This window comes from Callospermophilus lateralis, chromosome 3 (genome assembly GCF_048772815.1).
Source record: "Callospermophilus lateralis isolate mCalLat2 chromosome 3, mCalLat2.hap1, whole genome shotgun sequence".
NCBI lineage: Eukaryota > Metazoa > Chordata > Mammalia > Rodentia > Sciuridae > Callospermophilus > Callospermophilus lateralis.
The window spans coordinates 63,092,789-63,106,633 of record NC_135307.1 but is presented as its reverse complement, the minus strand read 5'-3'; positions in this window follow the sequence as shown (position 1 = coordinate 63,106,633).

The following is a 13,845-nucleotide window of genomic DNA, read 5'->3' as shown; positions in this document are numbered from 1 at the left end:
GAAGGCTGCTTCCATGGAGGGGCTAGGAGAAGGCAGGATGATGATGGGTCCAAATGCACTCTGTGTCCTCTGACCAGATTGCTGCAAGGATCCTTATTCTCTTGCCTGCTTCCTCCTCCCCATCCCATCTATCATTGTAGACCTGGCCTTCCCACATCCTGTCACAGCCTGGGCATCTCCCATCACTTCTCCCTCCCCCAAGCCCTGATGCCAGTATTCTACTCCTTCCCTGTGGAAATGCCCAGTCTCACAAGTATAGGACTGCTGAATGGGCAGGAAGAATTCCTGAGATCTATTTAGGCATATGAGGAAAGTTGGGGAAGGTATTGAATGGAAGGAGAAATGGAAACAAACCCCTTTCAGCTAAGGAAAATCCAGTTCCCACCAGGAGACCCTGGACTTTTCTTCCTCCTTCTCCTCCTCCTCCTGATCCTTGGAACAATTTTGTTTTCCCTGAAACTATACATCAGCAGAAGACAAACTTCCATTGAAGAACCCTGACTGAGCACTACAGAAGATGTTCTGTCTTCACTCATCTTCCAACCTCCTCTTGCCCTAGATTCTTAACGAGTCCTAAACAATTTACTTTCAAATTAAGGTTCAGAACACAAGAGAAGGAGTAAGTTTGGATAAAGTTTTGCACACTGTGCTCTCCCAACATGTCCAAAGCTCTTCATTTGAAGTTTTTCTCAGATCTTCATATTTTTGGAAGACCAATCACATGTGATGTTGCCCTATTCCAACTGAGTTAGAGAAATTATGCCCCACGTGAATCCAGACTTCAATCAGAAGCCTTGGGAAAAACTGAACTGTGATACCAAGCTTTACTCAGTAAATACCATTACCTTTGTACCTCACCAGATAGGTAAAAACCCAACCCAAACCACCTGCTTTCAAGTTTCAGTATTTTCATATTTCATTTAGTGGTCATGAGGCTCTGAGTGAAATACAGACAAATCTAAACAAGTCTGTTCCCCTGCCCTTTCCTGAGTTCTGAGTATGTCAGTGTTGATTAAATCACTGGTCAAACTTCTTCTGTGACTGACACTTTTATCTACTGACTAAAATTGCAGTATTCCCTTTGGAGACTGTGATGGCAGAGAAGGTAAGTTGGGCGGTGTTTCTAAACCTGCTGCTGTGGGATTCTAGAGCCAGCTCTTCTGGATCACTTCCAGATCCCTGCTCATTCTATTTAGAGTCTGAGGTTGATGTCTATTGCCATTGGCTGTCCTCTGGGACCCAAGAACCCATCTGGGGTTTGTCTAGCCTCTCATGCCAACACCATCTTCCAAACTCCACAGTCATTTCCAATCTAACAGCTTGGAAGTTGATGCAGAGATGAAGCAGAAGCCAGTTTGGCTTTCTCCCAGTTCTCTAAGCCCCTCTGGGGTTAATCAGCAACCACCTATCTTTGTGTCAATAGCATAAGCTTCTCTAAACTAGAGCACCTGGTGGAGATCCACAGTAAGGCTTAAGATGAAGCAAATTTTGCAACAGTTACTTTGACCATCACTCTGTTAAACTGAACTCAGACTCTCCCGATAAAAACAGCTTGCTAAACCCAACTGACTAGCCAGATAGACCTATTATGCTAATATTTTCCATGCCCACATCTCAGCTCCAAAATCTCCTTATGCTGTGAATGTAAGCAGCATCTCCTCACCCTGTTGAGCAAAATGGTCTGAGTCAATCTTGCTGGTAGAATTCTTTTTTTTTTTTTTTTTCCAAGAGAGTGTGGGGGAGAGAGAGAGAGAGAGAGAGAATTTTTTAATATTTATTTTTTTAGTTCTCGGCGGACACAACATCTTTGTTTGTATGTGGTGCTGAGGATCGAACCCAGGCCGCACGCATGCCAGGCAAGCGCGCTACCGCTTGAGCCACATCCCCAGCCCGCTGGTGGAATTCTTTAGTGGCATCTTCTTAGCTCTTCCCCCACCTTCACAGCCCATTCTGATGGTGGTATACACGCTGCTGGAGAAATCATAGACCTTTTTAACTGATGTTACTGAAAACTTTCCTTGGTAGCTAAACCAAATGGCATTTGGTGTTATATGTGGTTGCCTGTGCAGGGTAAAGTGTGGGGTGAAGGGCTGTTGAGAGAGGTAAAATAGGTGGACAGAGGTCATATGAAAGTCACTTTCTTACTATATAGTCTCCTTGAGATGCCATAACAGAATACCACAGACTGTGTGTCTTAAGCAACAGAAATTTATTTTCTCATAGCCTAGGCAACTGGAAGTCCAAGATCCAGGTGCCAGCACGTTTAGTGTTAACGGACCCTTTCCTCAGATAGATGCCTCCTCTCCATGTCTTCACCTGGCTTTTCCTCTATGCATGAAATCCTGGTGTCTCTGCCTCTCCTGATAAAGATAACCAGTCCTGTTAGGTTTAGCCCTCCTAGGCAAGGTATGGTAATAAGGAGTAGTGTAGACTGACACATTGGAGAAAACATGTCCTATAAATAGGAAGCAGTTACTGATAAAGACTCCCTGTTTGACCAAACCTGAGTCAGGCTCCTCTGAGTCTTTTTCCAACTAGGTCTCAACCTTGGGCTCTGTCCTTGGCCAACTTAATCCAGTTTTAGCAAGAATCTTGCTGAATCCATTTATTGAAATTCCTCATCCTTGGTATTTGATTACCCTCAGTGTCTGGTCAAATTCCTCATAACCCACCCTCAACCTCTTACCACACTCACCTGCCTTCAGTAAGAATCCTTTCAAGCCCATGGAGGCAAGATCTCCTCCTAGCCTGGATTTTTCCTCTCAGTAATTTTTCATCTACTAACCCCCACCCGCTCCTTGGTTATAAATTCCTACTCTTCCTTTTGTATTCAGAGTTGAGCCCAGTCTCTCTTCTATATTGCAAAACCCCATCACAGTATCCCTTCCTAAATAAAGTCTTACTTCACATCTTAATAGGTGTCATGAAAAATATTTCTTTAACAGCACTCAGCTCCCCACCAGTTGAGTGAATGCTGGTCCAAAGTTTTCAGAATTTCTGAATTTTCAAGGGAAGCCAGAAATCTGGATTTTTAGATGAAATCTTTCTTTAAATAAATCTTAAAATTCAAAAGTTATAAAATAACATGCCAGCCAAAAATCACACTTATAGTCTGAATGCACCCTGGAGGCTTCTCTGTTTCCTTTTGGGGGATACTAGCAAAACGTGTCATGTCATCACATGAGGATGTAGGTATTTGAGTTCAGGCTCATGAGTAGGCTGCCTGGTTCATATTCCAGTCCAGCACTGAATATGTTGTAACTATGGGCATGTAACTCAGAGTTAAGAATGAAATTAGTTAACACATGTCGGTGCACAGAACAATGCCTGCTGCCTGGTGAGAAAGCAATAACTGTGAACTAGAGGTTTTAGCTAGTATCACTAACCTCTAGGCTTCCTCATCTGTAACATGGGGTCAGTGCTTACCTTTCCTGTCCCCCAAGGAATTGTTGGAAAAGCAAAAGAAGAATATATGTGAATGAGCTTGGAAAAAGTGTGCACATTGCTAAGAAATATACAGTCATTAATTTGGTTTCTCTTCCTATAAGTGAGGAATAGCCTTCTCCAATGCAGGAATGAGAATCCCTAATTAGAATAAGTTATGCTCCATGTATATATAGTATGTCTAAACATACTCTGCTGTCATGTATATCTCAAAAGAACAAATAAAAATAAATAATGACTAAGGAGGGAGGGAAAGAGAGAGAAAGAGAGAATGAATGAATGAATATCATCCCTGGGAAGAGGAAGACAGTAGGGAGTAGGATTGGTCCTTTTTTCTTCCTAGGGTCATGTGCAAAATTTGTTATTCTTAGAATTTGGGGAGAATTTTTTTGTTTATTTTTGTTTGGTTGGTTTGGTTTGGTACCAGGGATTGAAGCCAGGGGCGCTTAACCACTGAGCCACATCCTCAGCCCTTTTTGTATTTTATTTAGACACAGGGTCTTGCTGAGTTGCTAGGGCCTCAATGAGTTGCTGAGGTGGCTTTGAACTTGCAATCTTCCTGTCTCAGCCTCCTGAGTCGCTGGGATCATAGGCATGCGCCACCACTCTCAGCTTTTGTTTTTTAATGAAAAATTTAAACATTCAGAAAAGTAGAGAAAAATACTATAATAAACATTAAAATACCCTTATCTGGATTTAATAATTACATATTTGCTATATATGCTTCATCTGGTGAATTTTTCTGGCCGATATGTGGGGTGGCAAGTGGCAGAGATGTGGTAAGGAAGTGGGGTGAGTGGGCCATAATGATGTCGAAGGGAAACCTGGGAGCTTTAAATATCTCAGCTTTAAATACTGCTTATTTTTTAGAGGAGATAGCCAGTCAGGTGTGGATGGGTTATTTTGTTTTAGTTTGTGGGATAGCCCTGAGGAGAAAGGTTTTATTGCAGGAGTTTGTTATAGATAATACATTGTTACCACCTTAAAGAAAATGGCATAAATTATTTTATTATTTTAAATTTTTAATTTAGTGCTATTTTAAGGTTTTAATTTTTCTAAAAAAGAATGTATTCATGTATTGCTCATGTGATGAAAATTGCCAGAGAGACTTTGGATGTGGAAATGTCTGTTATGAAGAACTCTACTTGAAACTGTACTGGACCTGTGACAAGCCTGGTGAAATCACAGTGATTAAAAAGACAGGAAAATGAAGTTTCAGGAGCAAAAAATGTCTGATTCAAAGAAAGCGTATGCTGATTCCAAAGGGTTCCCTTCTTGTAAACTTTTTTAAAAAGATTCTCTAAATCTATTTCCTCATTTTTCATTATCAACTATTACTAGATTTAAATGCTAACACTTCTGTCTGGAAAGGATGTCTTACAGGGGTGAAAGCAACTCAACTTGGCTCTAAAATTCTATTATTTAGAACTCCTCATTAATTTAAACTGACATTCCCTCTCAATTGGAGCAAATCATCAAAGCTGTATTGTATTGAGAACATTGAATTCAGCAATAAAGAGTGGGGGATATGGAGGGAAAAGGGTGGAGTGGGGGGCCAAGCTCCCAAGGCCCAAATAAGGCAGGGGGTGGGGAGGACAGCAGGAGCAGGCCTAGGGAGAGTGTGGCATGGAAAGGTAACTGGGAGTGGGGAGGAGTAAGGAAGGGGCAGAGGTGAGCTGCGTGGAGGGCTCAGAGGGGCCTAATGCTGTAAAACTGCATCAACATGGTGAAGGCAGAACCGGACTCTGTGTTTCCCCCAGAATGAGTATAACTAATGAGCTGTGGAATTGGGAGAGGCCACATTTCTTTCTTCCTTCAGGTGCCCCATGAACTTCTTGATCCATGTCACCCTGCCTAGTGCCAGCTGGGAAGCCCATCCCACAGACCCGTTAGCCCAGATCCCCAGCCCTGGTTACCAGTTGGTGTCTGGCCAAGGTGTGCCTCCACCAAGGCCCCCACAAGGTGCTCTGTCTTCCTTTCTGGGGTGACTCTCTGTGGAGTACATGATGTGGAATATACTAGGTGAGATATATTTGGTTCATTGTTGAGGCTTAAGGCAAGGAAGGATCTTTTGAAATGTGAAGACATCTCCACGAACTTCCACTGACATCCATGATTTATAACTGGAATATAATACAAGGTGATCTTTAAAGCCTAAGGGAAAACTGGATTTTCTCAACGTGTACCTTTAATAAATGAAATACAATTTTCAAAAACCAGAGTATTCCCAGATGGTCTTTTCTCTGCACCAAATAATCCTCAAGGACACAAGAAACTCACGTGGATACTGCTTAGCTCACAGTCCTATTGTCCAGCAACTCATCCAAGATTAAGTCCAAGGGCTTCAAGTCTTCAATTCCCAACCCAGCACTTTCCAGGCTTGAGCCGTCAAAGTGTACTTGTAGCCTCTCTGGGTAACAATTTGCCAATATGTAAAATGAGAACAGAAATCATCCTCCTGCTCTTCATGCACAAGACCCCTGAGGATGCCAGTGTAGAGGAATCGGTGGTTTCCCAACCTTCCCCAAAGGTCTGAGCCTGGATCCAGCAGTGACCCATGCTTCAGTTTTAAGACATTAATCAGATCCTGCCATTCCTCTGCATCAAACTCTGAAGTGACAGCCTTTTCACTCAGACTGAAAGCAAAGTCTACACATCCCCAGGGTTCTAGTGTCCCTGATTCCCCAACTTTGTACCCCCTGCTCACCTTCTGCAACCTCGCCATGTCTTTGCTCTTCCTTTACCACCAGGCTCACCTCAGGCTTCCCTAAGCCTAGAGTCTCATTGCCAACTCCTTTCCCCAGATATTGGCATGACTCTCTCACCTCTAAGTGTCTGCTAAAGTGTCACCTTCTCCATGAGACCTACCATCTTTAAAATTGCAGTCCACTTCCCTACCCCATCCTGCTCTACATTGATGTTCCTGAAGCACCTATCACCATACAGTGTAATAAAGGACACTGTTTACCAGTCACATGTGTCTTCTCTGCTATCATGAGAGTTCTGGAGAATGGGCATCTTTGATTTGTTTGCTGATTCTTCTAGGCACATTAACCATGCTTAATAAATAATTTGGATCTGTCTTAGAGGTTTAGGATATAAAATTGACAGAAGAAGGACTATTCCATTGAAGAAAGATATGAACTCAAAATCTCTCCCACCATCCCTGCAGGCTGATTCTGGAAGAAGTGGTTTCATTGGGCAAGTGTGAAAACTGCTGACATTTGTTCTCATGTGCAAAGTCAGCTTTGAAGCTCTAAAGTGCTGTATATGTCAGGTCCAAGGGTCTGGCACAGTGGGTTGCACACAGCAAGTGCCCAGTTGGCACAGATAATAAGAGGAAGGAAACTAATATTGTTGAACAACTACTATATATATGCTAGGTAGTGTGTGTTTCCAGTATACTACATGAGTGATCTCACGAAACTGTCATTGTCTGATGTGACAGGGATTAGACAATGAAGCCAGGCACATATTAGACGCTTAATCAACATTCACATATTTCATCAACAACTCTCTAAGGCAGCTACTATTATTCTGATGTTAGAAGACCCAAGGTTCAGGGTTAGGTAGCTTGCTTGATCTCATACAACTCTGGGATGGCAGAATAAGGATTTAAGTAATCAGACAAGTCCAGTCACTGTGGTTCTGAGTGAGAATATAGGTTAGACCATCCTTGGAGCTTCCCTCAAGCAAACCTGTCTCCTGGCCACACCAGGACATGAGGGGAGGAGTAGTTTTCCTCCACCTGGGCTCACTTCCTCCCTTTGTGCAGTTGGCTCACCTGGAGGGTTCTCTGGACACCTTTTGATGAATGGATCTTCCTTTCCTACCCCCACCCTGTTGAATAACCCTGGTGTTAGCAGCAGTTCATCTTGAATCATAAATCAAGTGCTAAAAGACATTGCAGCTTTGTGCTCAAAATCTCCCTAGAATTCAAATTCTTTGTGAAGGTCATTTGTTTATACATATAACGATGAGTTCATCAAGTCCCTCCCTTTAAGAAAAATCTGGATGGTATTTGCTGGCTTTGGCGTCCCCACTCCAAAAAGCACAGTCCTCACAAGTCCATTTAACATTGCTAGAATTCCCTCCAAGGACCTCACATTTAGGTTGTACTCTGGCCATTCTAAGGAAAAGTCCGAATCCGGTTTCCATACTACATAGACTGAAATAGTTTATAACAATCATGTTCACTGTGCTTTCCGTATACCCACTGTTAGCTGGGATTTTATTTTCTAGTTATTGCTGAAGTGTAACAGGCCAGCAATATATCTCTATGGAGACAAAAGAACTCAGTTCAGGCCCCAGACCGATTCATGGAAACTGAGAGGCAGTCTGTGCAGCTCTTGTTCCCAGAACTCCAGGCCTGGGCCAAAGCATCCTTATATGTCTCCTGATGCTTTATGTCAGATTTGGTGGTCTCTTGGGTACTTTGGTGCTTGTCTCAGGGTTGCCTTTAGAGACAATGTTGGACTGGAGCTGTCTGGCCTTTCTAGGTGCTTTTTGTTCATCTAAAACTAACAGTTACCTTTTCAATCAGATTCTCCATCTCAGAGATTCCTTTCGGGGGTTTCATGTCCAAAGATTCCAGGTTGAAGAAGCTTGGGGTTCCGTTGAATACCAGAAACAGCCAATCCCATCAGTATTTCTCTATTAGCAAAAGGCTGGGGTGGTCCTTTGATCGGACAGAACTGGCCTGTGCACTGGAGGACATTCATCCTTATAGACTCATCCAGAAAACGCCTGGTGCGTCCCGATCGCTGTAATAGCCAGAAGTGCCTGTATGCAGTATTCCAGTACCCCTGGTCAATACTAAGGAAAAGGATTGTGAACTGGAGGTAGGTGTCACTCAGTTCCACCATCAGCAAGGGACCCCCAGAGGCATCTCCTTCCAGTGTGAGCTGCTTCCTAACTTTGTTGCCTTCAATGACCTTTCTTAAGGAATATTTATTTTCCATCTCCAATATCTCCCACAGAAAATGGGGTCAGTAAAAGAGAGGAAGGAATTTTGAAGTTTTCCCTGGGCCTATATTCTCCTGAGAAGGGTCCTATTCTCTAGAATGATTAACTCTTTTTTAAGTTAAGATTATGTAACTCTATGATTTTTATTCTCTTTTATTGCTGAGTGAAATCATGGCATTTGCAGGTAAATGGATAGAGATAGAGAAGATAATGCTAAATGAAGTTAGCCAATCCCAAAAAACCAAATGCCGAATGTTTTCTTTGATATAAGGAGGCTGATTCATAGTGGGAAGGAAGAGGGAGCATGGGAGGAATAGATGAACTCTGTATAGGGCAGAGGAGTTGGAGGGAAGGGAGGGGGCATGGGGTAATTAATGATGGTGGAATATGATGATCATTATTATCTAAAGTACATGTATGAAGACACGAAAAAATAAATAAATAAAATTTAAAAAGTGAAGCTAATTACCAGAGGGAAATAAAAAGATTATGTAACTCCTCAGACCCTGGAAAAGCATGACTATCATGACCCACCCAAGGGTCAGCTGAAATAATCACTGAGCCTCTCTTCTTGCCCTGCTTGTTTCTGTGGGTATCATTGCCACACATGCTGGTTTGCCGGGCTCTCAGGCCCTCTATTCCAGGCCTGCATCCTGCCTGCCCCTCTGGCTGGGAGTGCTCGCTGCAGTTCTCAGTGCATCCTGTTTGTTCAGACCCCTTTGTCTTCCACTGGAGCAATGGGGAGAGAGGATTCCTCTGAGTCCCTCTGCTTTTGGCTTTGAAATCAGATCCTGGCCCACCTGATTATACTCAATAGCTGGAAATGGTAAGGATGTCCGATGGCAGAGGGCTCTTGTTTTAAGGTCTGCATGCCAGGAAGGCAGGGGGCTGGGTCTCCTCCTCCAGGCTGCGCTGGAGGGGACAGGATGCTGTGGCAGAAAAGCAAACAGTGGAACTTGAAGGGAAGTTCACTTGAAAAAGCACCGTCCCTCAAAGGGCACATAGGCCATCCCTGCCGACCCAAGTGGGGCGTAGACTCTCTGCTCTCTCCTGGCACATCCCAAGATGGGAAACAGTCAGTTCCAGCAACCTTCTCTCCAGGGGACCAGGAGGACAAACCTGTTAGTCCTGCTTTTGCAGCAGAAGTTGCCTCTTAGGCCTTGTGAAGTGGAGTGAATAGCAACCTAGTTCCACCACAATGGTAAACTCAGCAGTTCTTGAGCGTTAAAGGGCTCAACTCACTGCCTCCCATCCAACAGAGAGGCCACCCTGTGCTCTAGTGCAACGGCTTAGGGTCACCAGGAACATTTCCACAGAGAGGCATGAAGAGCAGCCCTGTACCCATCCTGGCTTGAGAAATGAAATATTCTCCCTGCAGTTAAAGTTTCCTGTGTCTACCTGCCACCCCACCCTTCCATCCAAGCTTCCCCCAGGCTTGTTGCTCCCAGGCTTGTCCTGATATACATGTTCCAGTGATGTGCCCCTTTATGATAGCTGTTAACCTTTTTGAACCTCACTGTCTTCATCTATATAAAAGGGGCTATCAATGGGCTGGGGTGTAGCTCAGTGGTAAAGTGCTTGCCCAGCATGTATGAGGCACTAGGATCAATCCTCAGAACCACATAAAAATAAATAAAGGCATTATGTGTATATACAACTCGAGATACACACACACACACACACACACACACACACACACGAACACATTTATATATATGGGCTATCAAAAGGATTAAGGGAAATGATTTATGGTCAATATTTGACTGTCATTCTTATGAAGAGGAAAAAGACAGCAGAAAGAATTGAGTCAAATGTGAGACCCTTCCCATCATGGCCCTGACTTTCAGGGACAAGCCTGTTCTCCTCTGGGCAGCACTATTTCTGTGCCTCTGGGCCATGGGGTTGCTGGCCTTACCCCCTGCCTTGCTCATTCCCTGCATCCATCTCCCTTCAACCCTGGGTTCAAATGGCTCCAACTCTAGCCCTTTCCCAGAGCCCCAGGCATTACATTATGGCCAGGATTCTTCTGCTGTGCAGACTCAGCTCTCCTGAGCCTCCTAGAGAGCAAGGGCAGGGACTGGGTCTTCTCTAGCCAGTGGCTGAGCCACTGCCTGCTGCCTGCAGGCACCTGTCAGCCACATCCAGTGAAAGCAGGACAGTTTAGCCGGCAGGCAGGCTACCACATTCATCCCCGGGTAACATGGGGCATCTCCGGGTCCTCCTTTCTCCTTCTAGGTATTTTCTCTTTGAAATCCTAAATCTCGGCTCCGGAAGCGCAAACTCAAAGGCCTCTCCACTTCTCAAGTGAGGTAGGAGCAAATTGCATGGTAGCAGGGACTTTCCTCCCCCCATATTTCCTTACACTACAGTTTCCAAGAGGACTTGGGAGGCTCGTATGCGGGCCTGGAACACCTTTTTCTAGGTATCTTGCCATTGTGTTTTTACTTCTTGAGGCCCATAGGAATTCTTAAAGACAAGAAATGTGCAAACCTGTTCCTCTTGCTGAGAAAATCCGCTTTACTGCTGCAAAAACAAAATATTGGGAAACAAAAGTCTGGCTCTTCAGGTGTTCTTACCCACACCCATTGTTCTCGTGGAAGACGGTTACTAGCTATTGTGTAGACTCAGCTTTAGTCATGGGATTTCAGGGGACGTGTCTCAGAAAGGGATCAAGAAAAAGCAGGACAGTGATCTGCACCATAAGCTGATTTGTTACATGGCACTGAAAATGGGCTCACAGGTCTGTCCAGGAAGGAAATGTGAGCTGGGAACAAGAGCAGGAGCTGGGTGTGTACCTGGAACACAGGGCCAATTTTTAAATTATTATTATTCTCTCTCTATTTTATTTTATTTTCTCTCTATATATATTTTAAACATTTTTAATTTTTGTTAATCTGAAATTCACATGGTATGAATTAACCTTTTTAAAATTTTTTTTGTAGTTGTAGATGGACAGAGTGCCTTTGTTTTATTTGTTTATTTTTATGTGGTGCTAAGAATTGAACCCAGGCCTCACACATGCTAGGCAAGTGCTCTGCCACTGAACTACAGCCCCAGCCCATGACTTAACCTTTAATAGTGAACAATTCACTGGCGATTAGAACATTCACAATAGTGTACAGCCACCTCTTTTATCCAAAGTGTTTTCTATCACCCCAAAAGAAAACCCCATAACCATCAGGTTTTTGCTCCCATTTTTCCTCCTCTCAGCTCCTTAAAGCCACCAGTCTTCTTTGTCACTATAGATTACCTATTTTGGATACTTAATCTAAGTGGAACCATAAGCTATGTGACATTTTGTATGGCTTCTATCACTAACAAGTTTCATCCTCATTGAATCAGGATTTCATTCCTTTTTATGACTGAGTAATATTCCATTGTAAGGGTAAACTGTGCTGTATTTGTTTATCCATCCATCCATCAATGGACATTTGGCAACTGTGTTTACCTTTGGCCATTGTGAACAATGCTCCTGAACATGTGTGTTTGTGTATTTGAGTACCTGGTTTCATTTCTTTTGAGTTTATAGCTAGAAGTGGATCTGCTAAATCATGTGGTGCTTCTACATTATTTTTCACTTTCTGAGGAGCCATCAGACTATGTTCCAGCCATTTTATATTCCCACCAGCAAAGTCTGAGCACAGGAGTCACTTTCTAAAGTGGCACAAGACCCTTCTAAAGGGCTGGTCTCCACACACACAGAACCCACTGTCTACATGTGAAGATATAAATTTCATTCCAATACCTGCACAGAGAAAGGAGAGAAAGGAGAGTCTTCCTCAAGTTGAGGGATGATTCAGAGAAGTAATGGGCTTCACCAGGTTGAGAAGTCTTATTGTGTCTTAATTTCACTTTTTTCTAATTAGTCCCTTCTACTACCCCATTCTCAGGACTGCAGGGTCACAGGACTTCCCACCCTTAGCCAGGTTCCAGTGAACCTGGGGCACTGTGTTCTCATACAGCCCAGTGTCCAGAGCTGCCAAATGTGTGAGGACGGCACACTACACATGTGACTTGTCAACATCTGTGAGCCAGAAATAGGAGAAACACCTTTAAAAAGAGCACAGGCACAAAGTTATTAACAGGAGCTATTGAGGAGCAAAGCAAGACCACCGCTGGAGCCCACTGAATGAGCCTCATCAGGGGGGAAGGGCAGAGAGCCGGCTTCTTTCTTGAACCCAGCTGGAAGGAGCTGAGATCCTTGTTAAATTTATACATAGATATTATTTGAATGGAAGAATGGGAGTGCTGTCTATTACCATCTCCCCTCCCTCACCGTCTGGTAGCTGAAGGGTCAGGAGTTGGGGGAGACCTTGGGAGGATGGCAAGGATAGAGAAGGTGGCACTGGGAGAATCTGAGCTTCCTGTGGGGCTTGGCAAGAAGGAGCCTCGCCAACTGCGAGTCTTCATGGTCACTCCCAGCCCAAGGGCAAAGCAGGGCTGGAAATCTCAGTGTATCTGGCTAAGAACAGGAGACCCGGGTCTGCAAGGATTTGAAGCCCACCATTAGATAGCAGCATGCTGCTCTTCACAGCCTGGGAAGGACCTGTCCTCGCTTCCTGCCAATAAATAAGGAATGACAAGCCAGAGTCTCCCCTGAAGGCTGGGAAGCGAGGCCCCTTCTTGGGGTCAAGTGGAGAACCAGTGATGTCACGGAGAGGAGTGACCCTCCTCACCAGCTGCAGGTGAGGGTTAGTGATGAATAGGTTGAATAGTGGCCTCCTAAAAGATATGTCCACATCCCAGCCCCTGGAATTTGTATATGTGACCCTATTTGTATGAGGGTCTTTTTAGAATCTTGAGGTGATATCGTTCTAGATAGGGCCCACTTGTCTCTTCTAAGAATAAATGTCCTCATAGGAGACACACAGAGGAGGCGGCAATGTGTCCACGGAGGAGACATGGGAGTAATGCAGCCCAAAGCTGGAAGAGATGGGAAGGCTTCTCCCCAGAGCCTCAGAGGGAGGAGGTCCTGCAGACGCCTTGATGTTGGACTTCTGGCCTCCAGAATTGTGAAAGAATAAATTCCCATTGTTCTAAACCATCCAGTGTGTGGCAATTTGTCACTGCGGCCCTAGGAGACAAATCCCGTGGGATTGTGCTGGGAGATGATGTGACTCGAGGGACAGCGCATCCAGTCTAGAAAATGGAGTTCCTTCCTAGGCTGGCTGCTGGTGTCTGAGGGGGACTTGCCTGACCTTTGTGCTGTCGCATCGTTTTCCTCTTGTGTTCCTGGGCATTTGCTCCTCGGGGCAGAGAGCAGGGCTCATGATTTCCCTGAGGACACCGCTCAGGACAGGAGGTTGGTCAGGCCCTTGCAGCTACTTGAACGCGTGGAGATGCTCTGGAGAATGTTTACATACACCATGTATGTCACAGACACCATCTCTTTTAATCCTCAAAACAATCCCCTGAGGTTGGTATTCTCATCCCCAT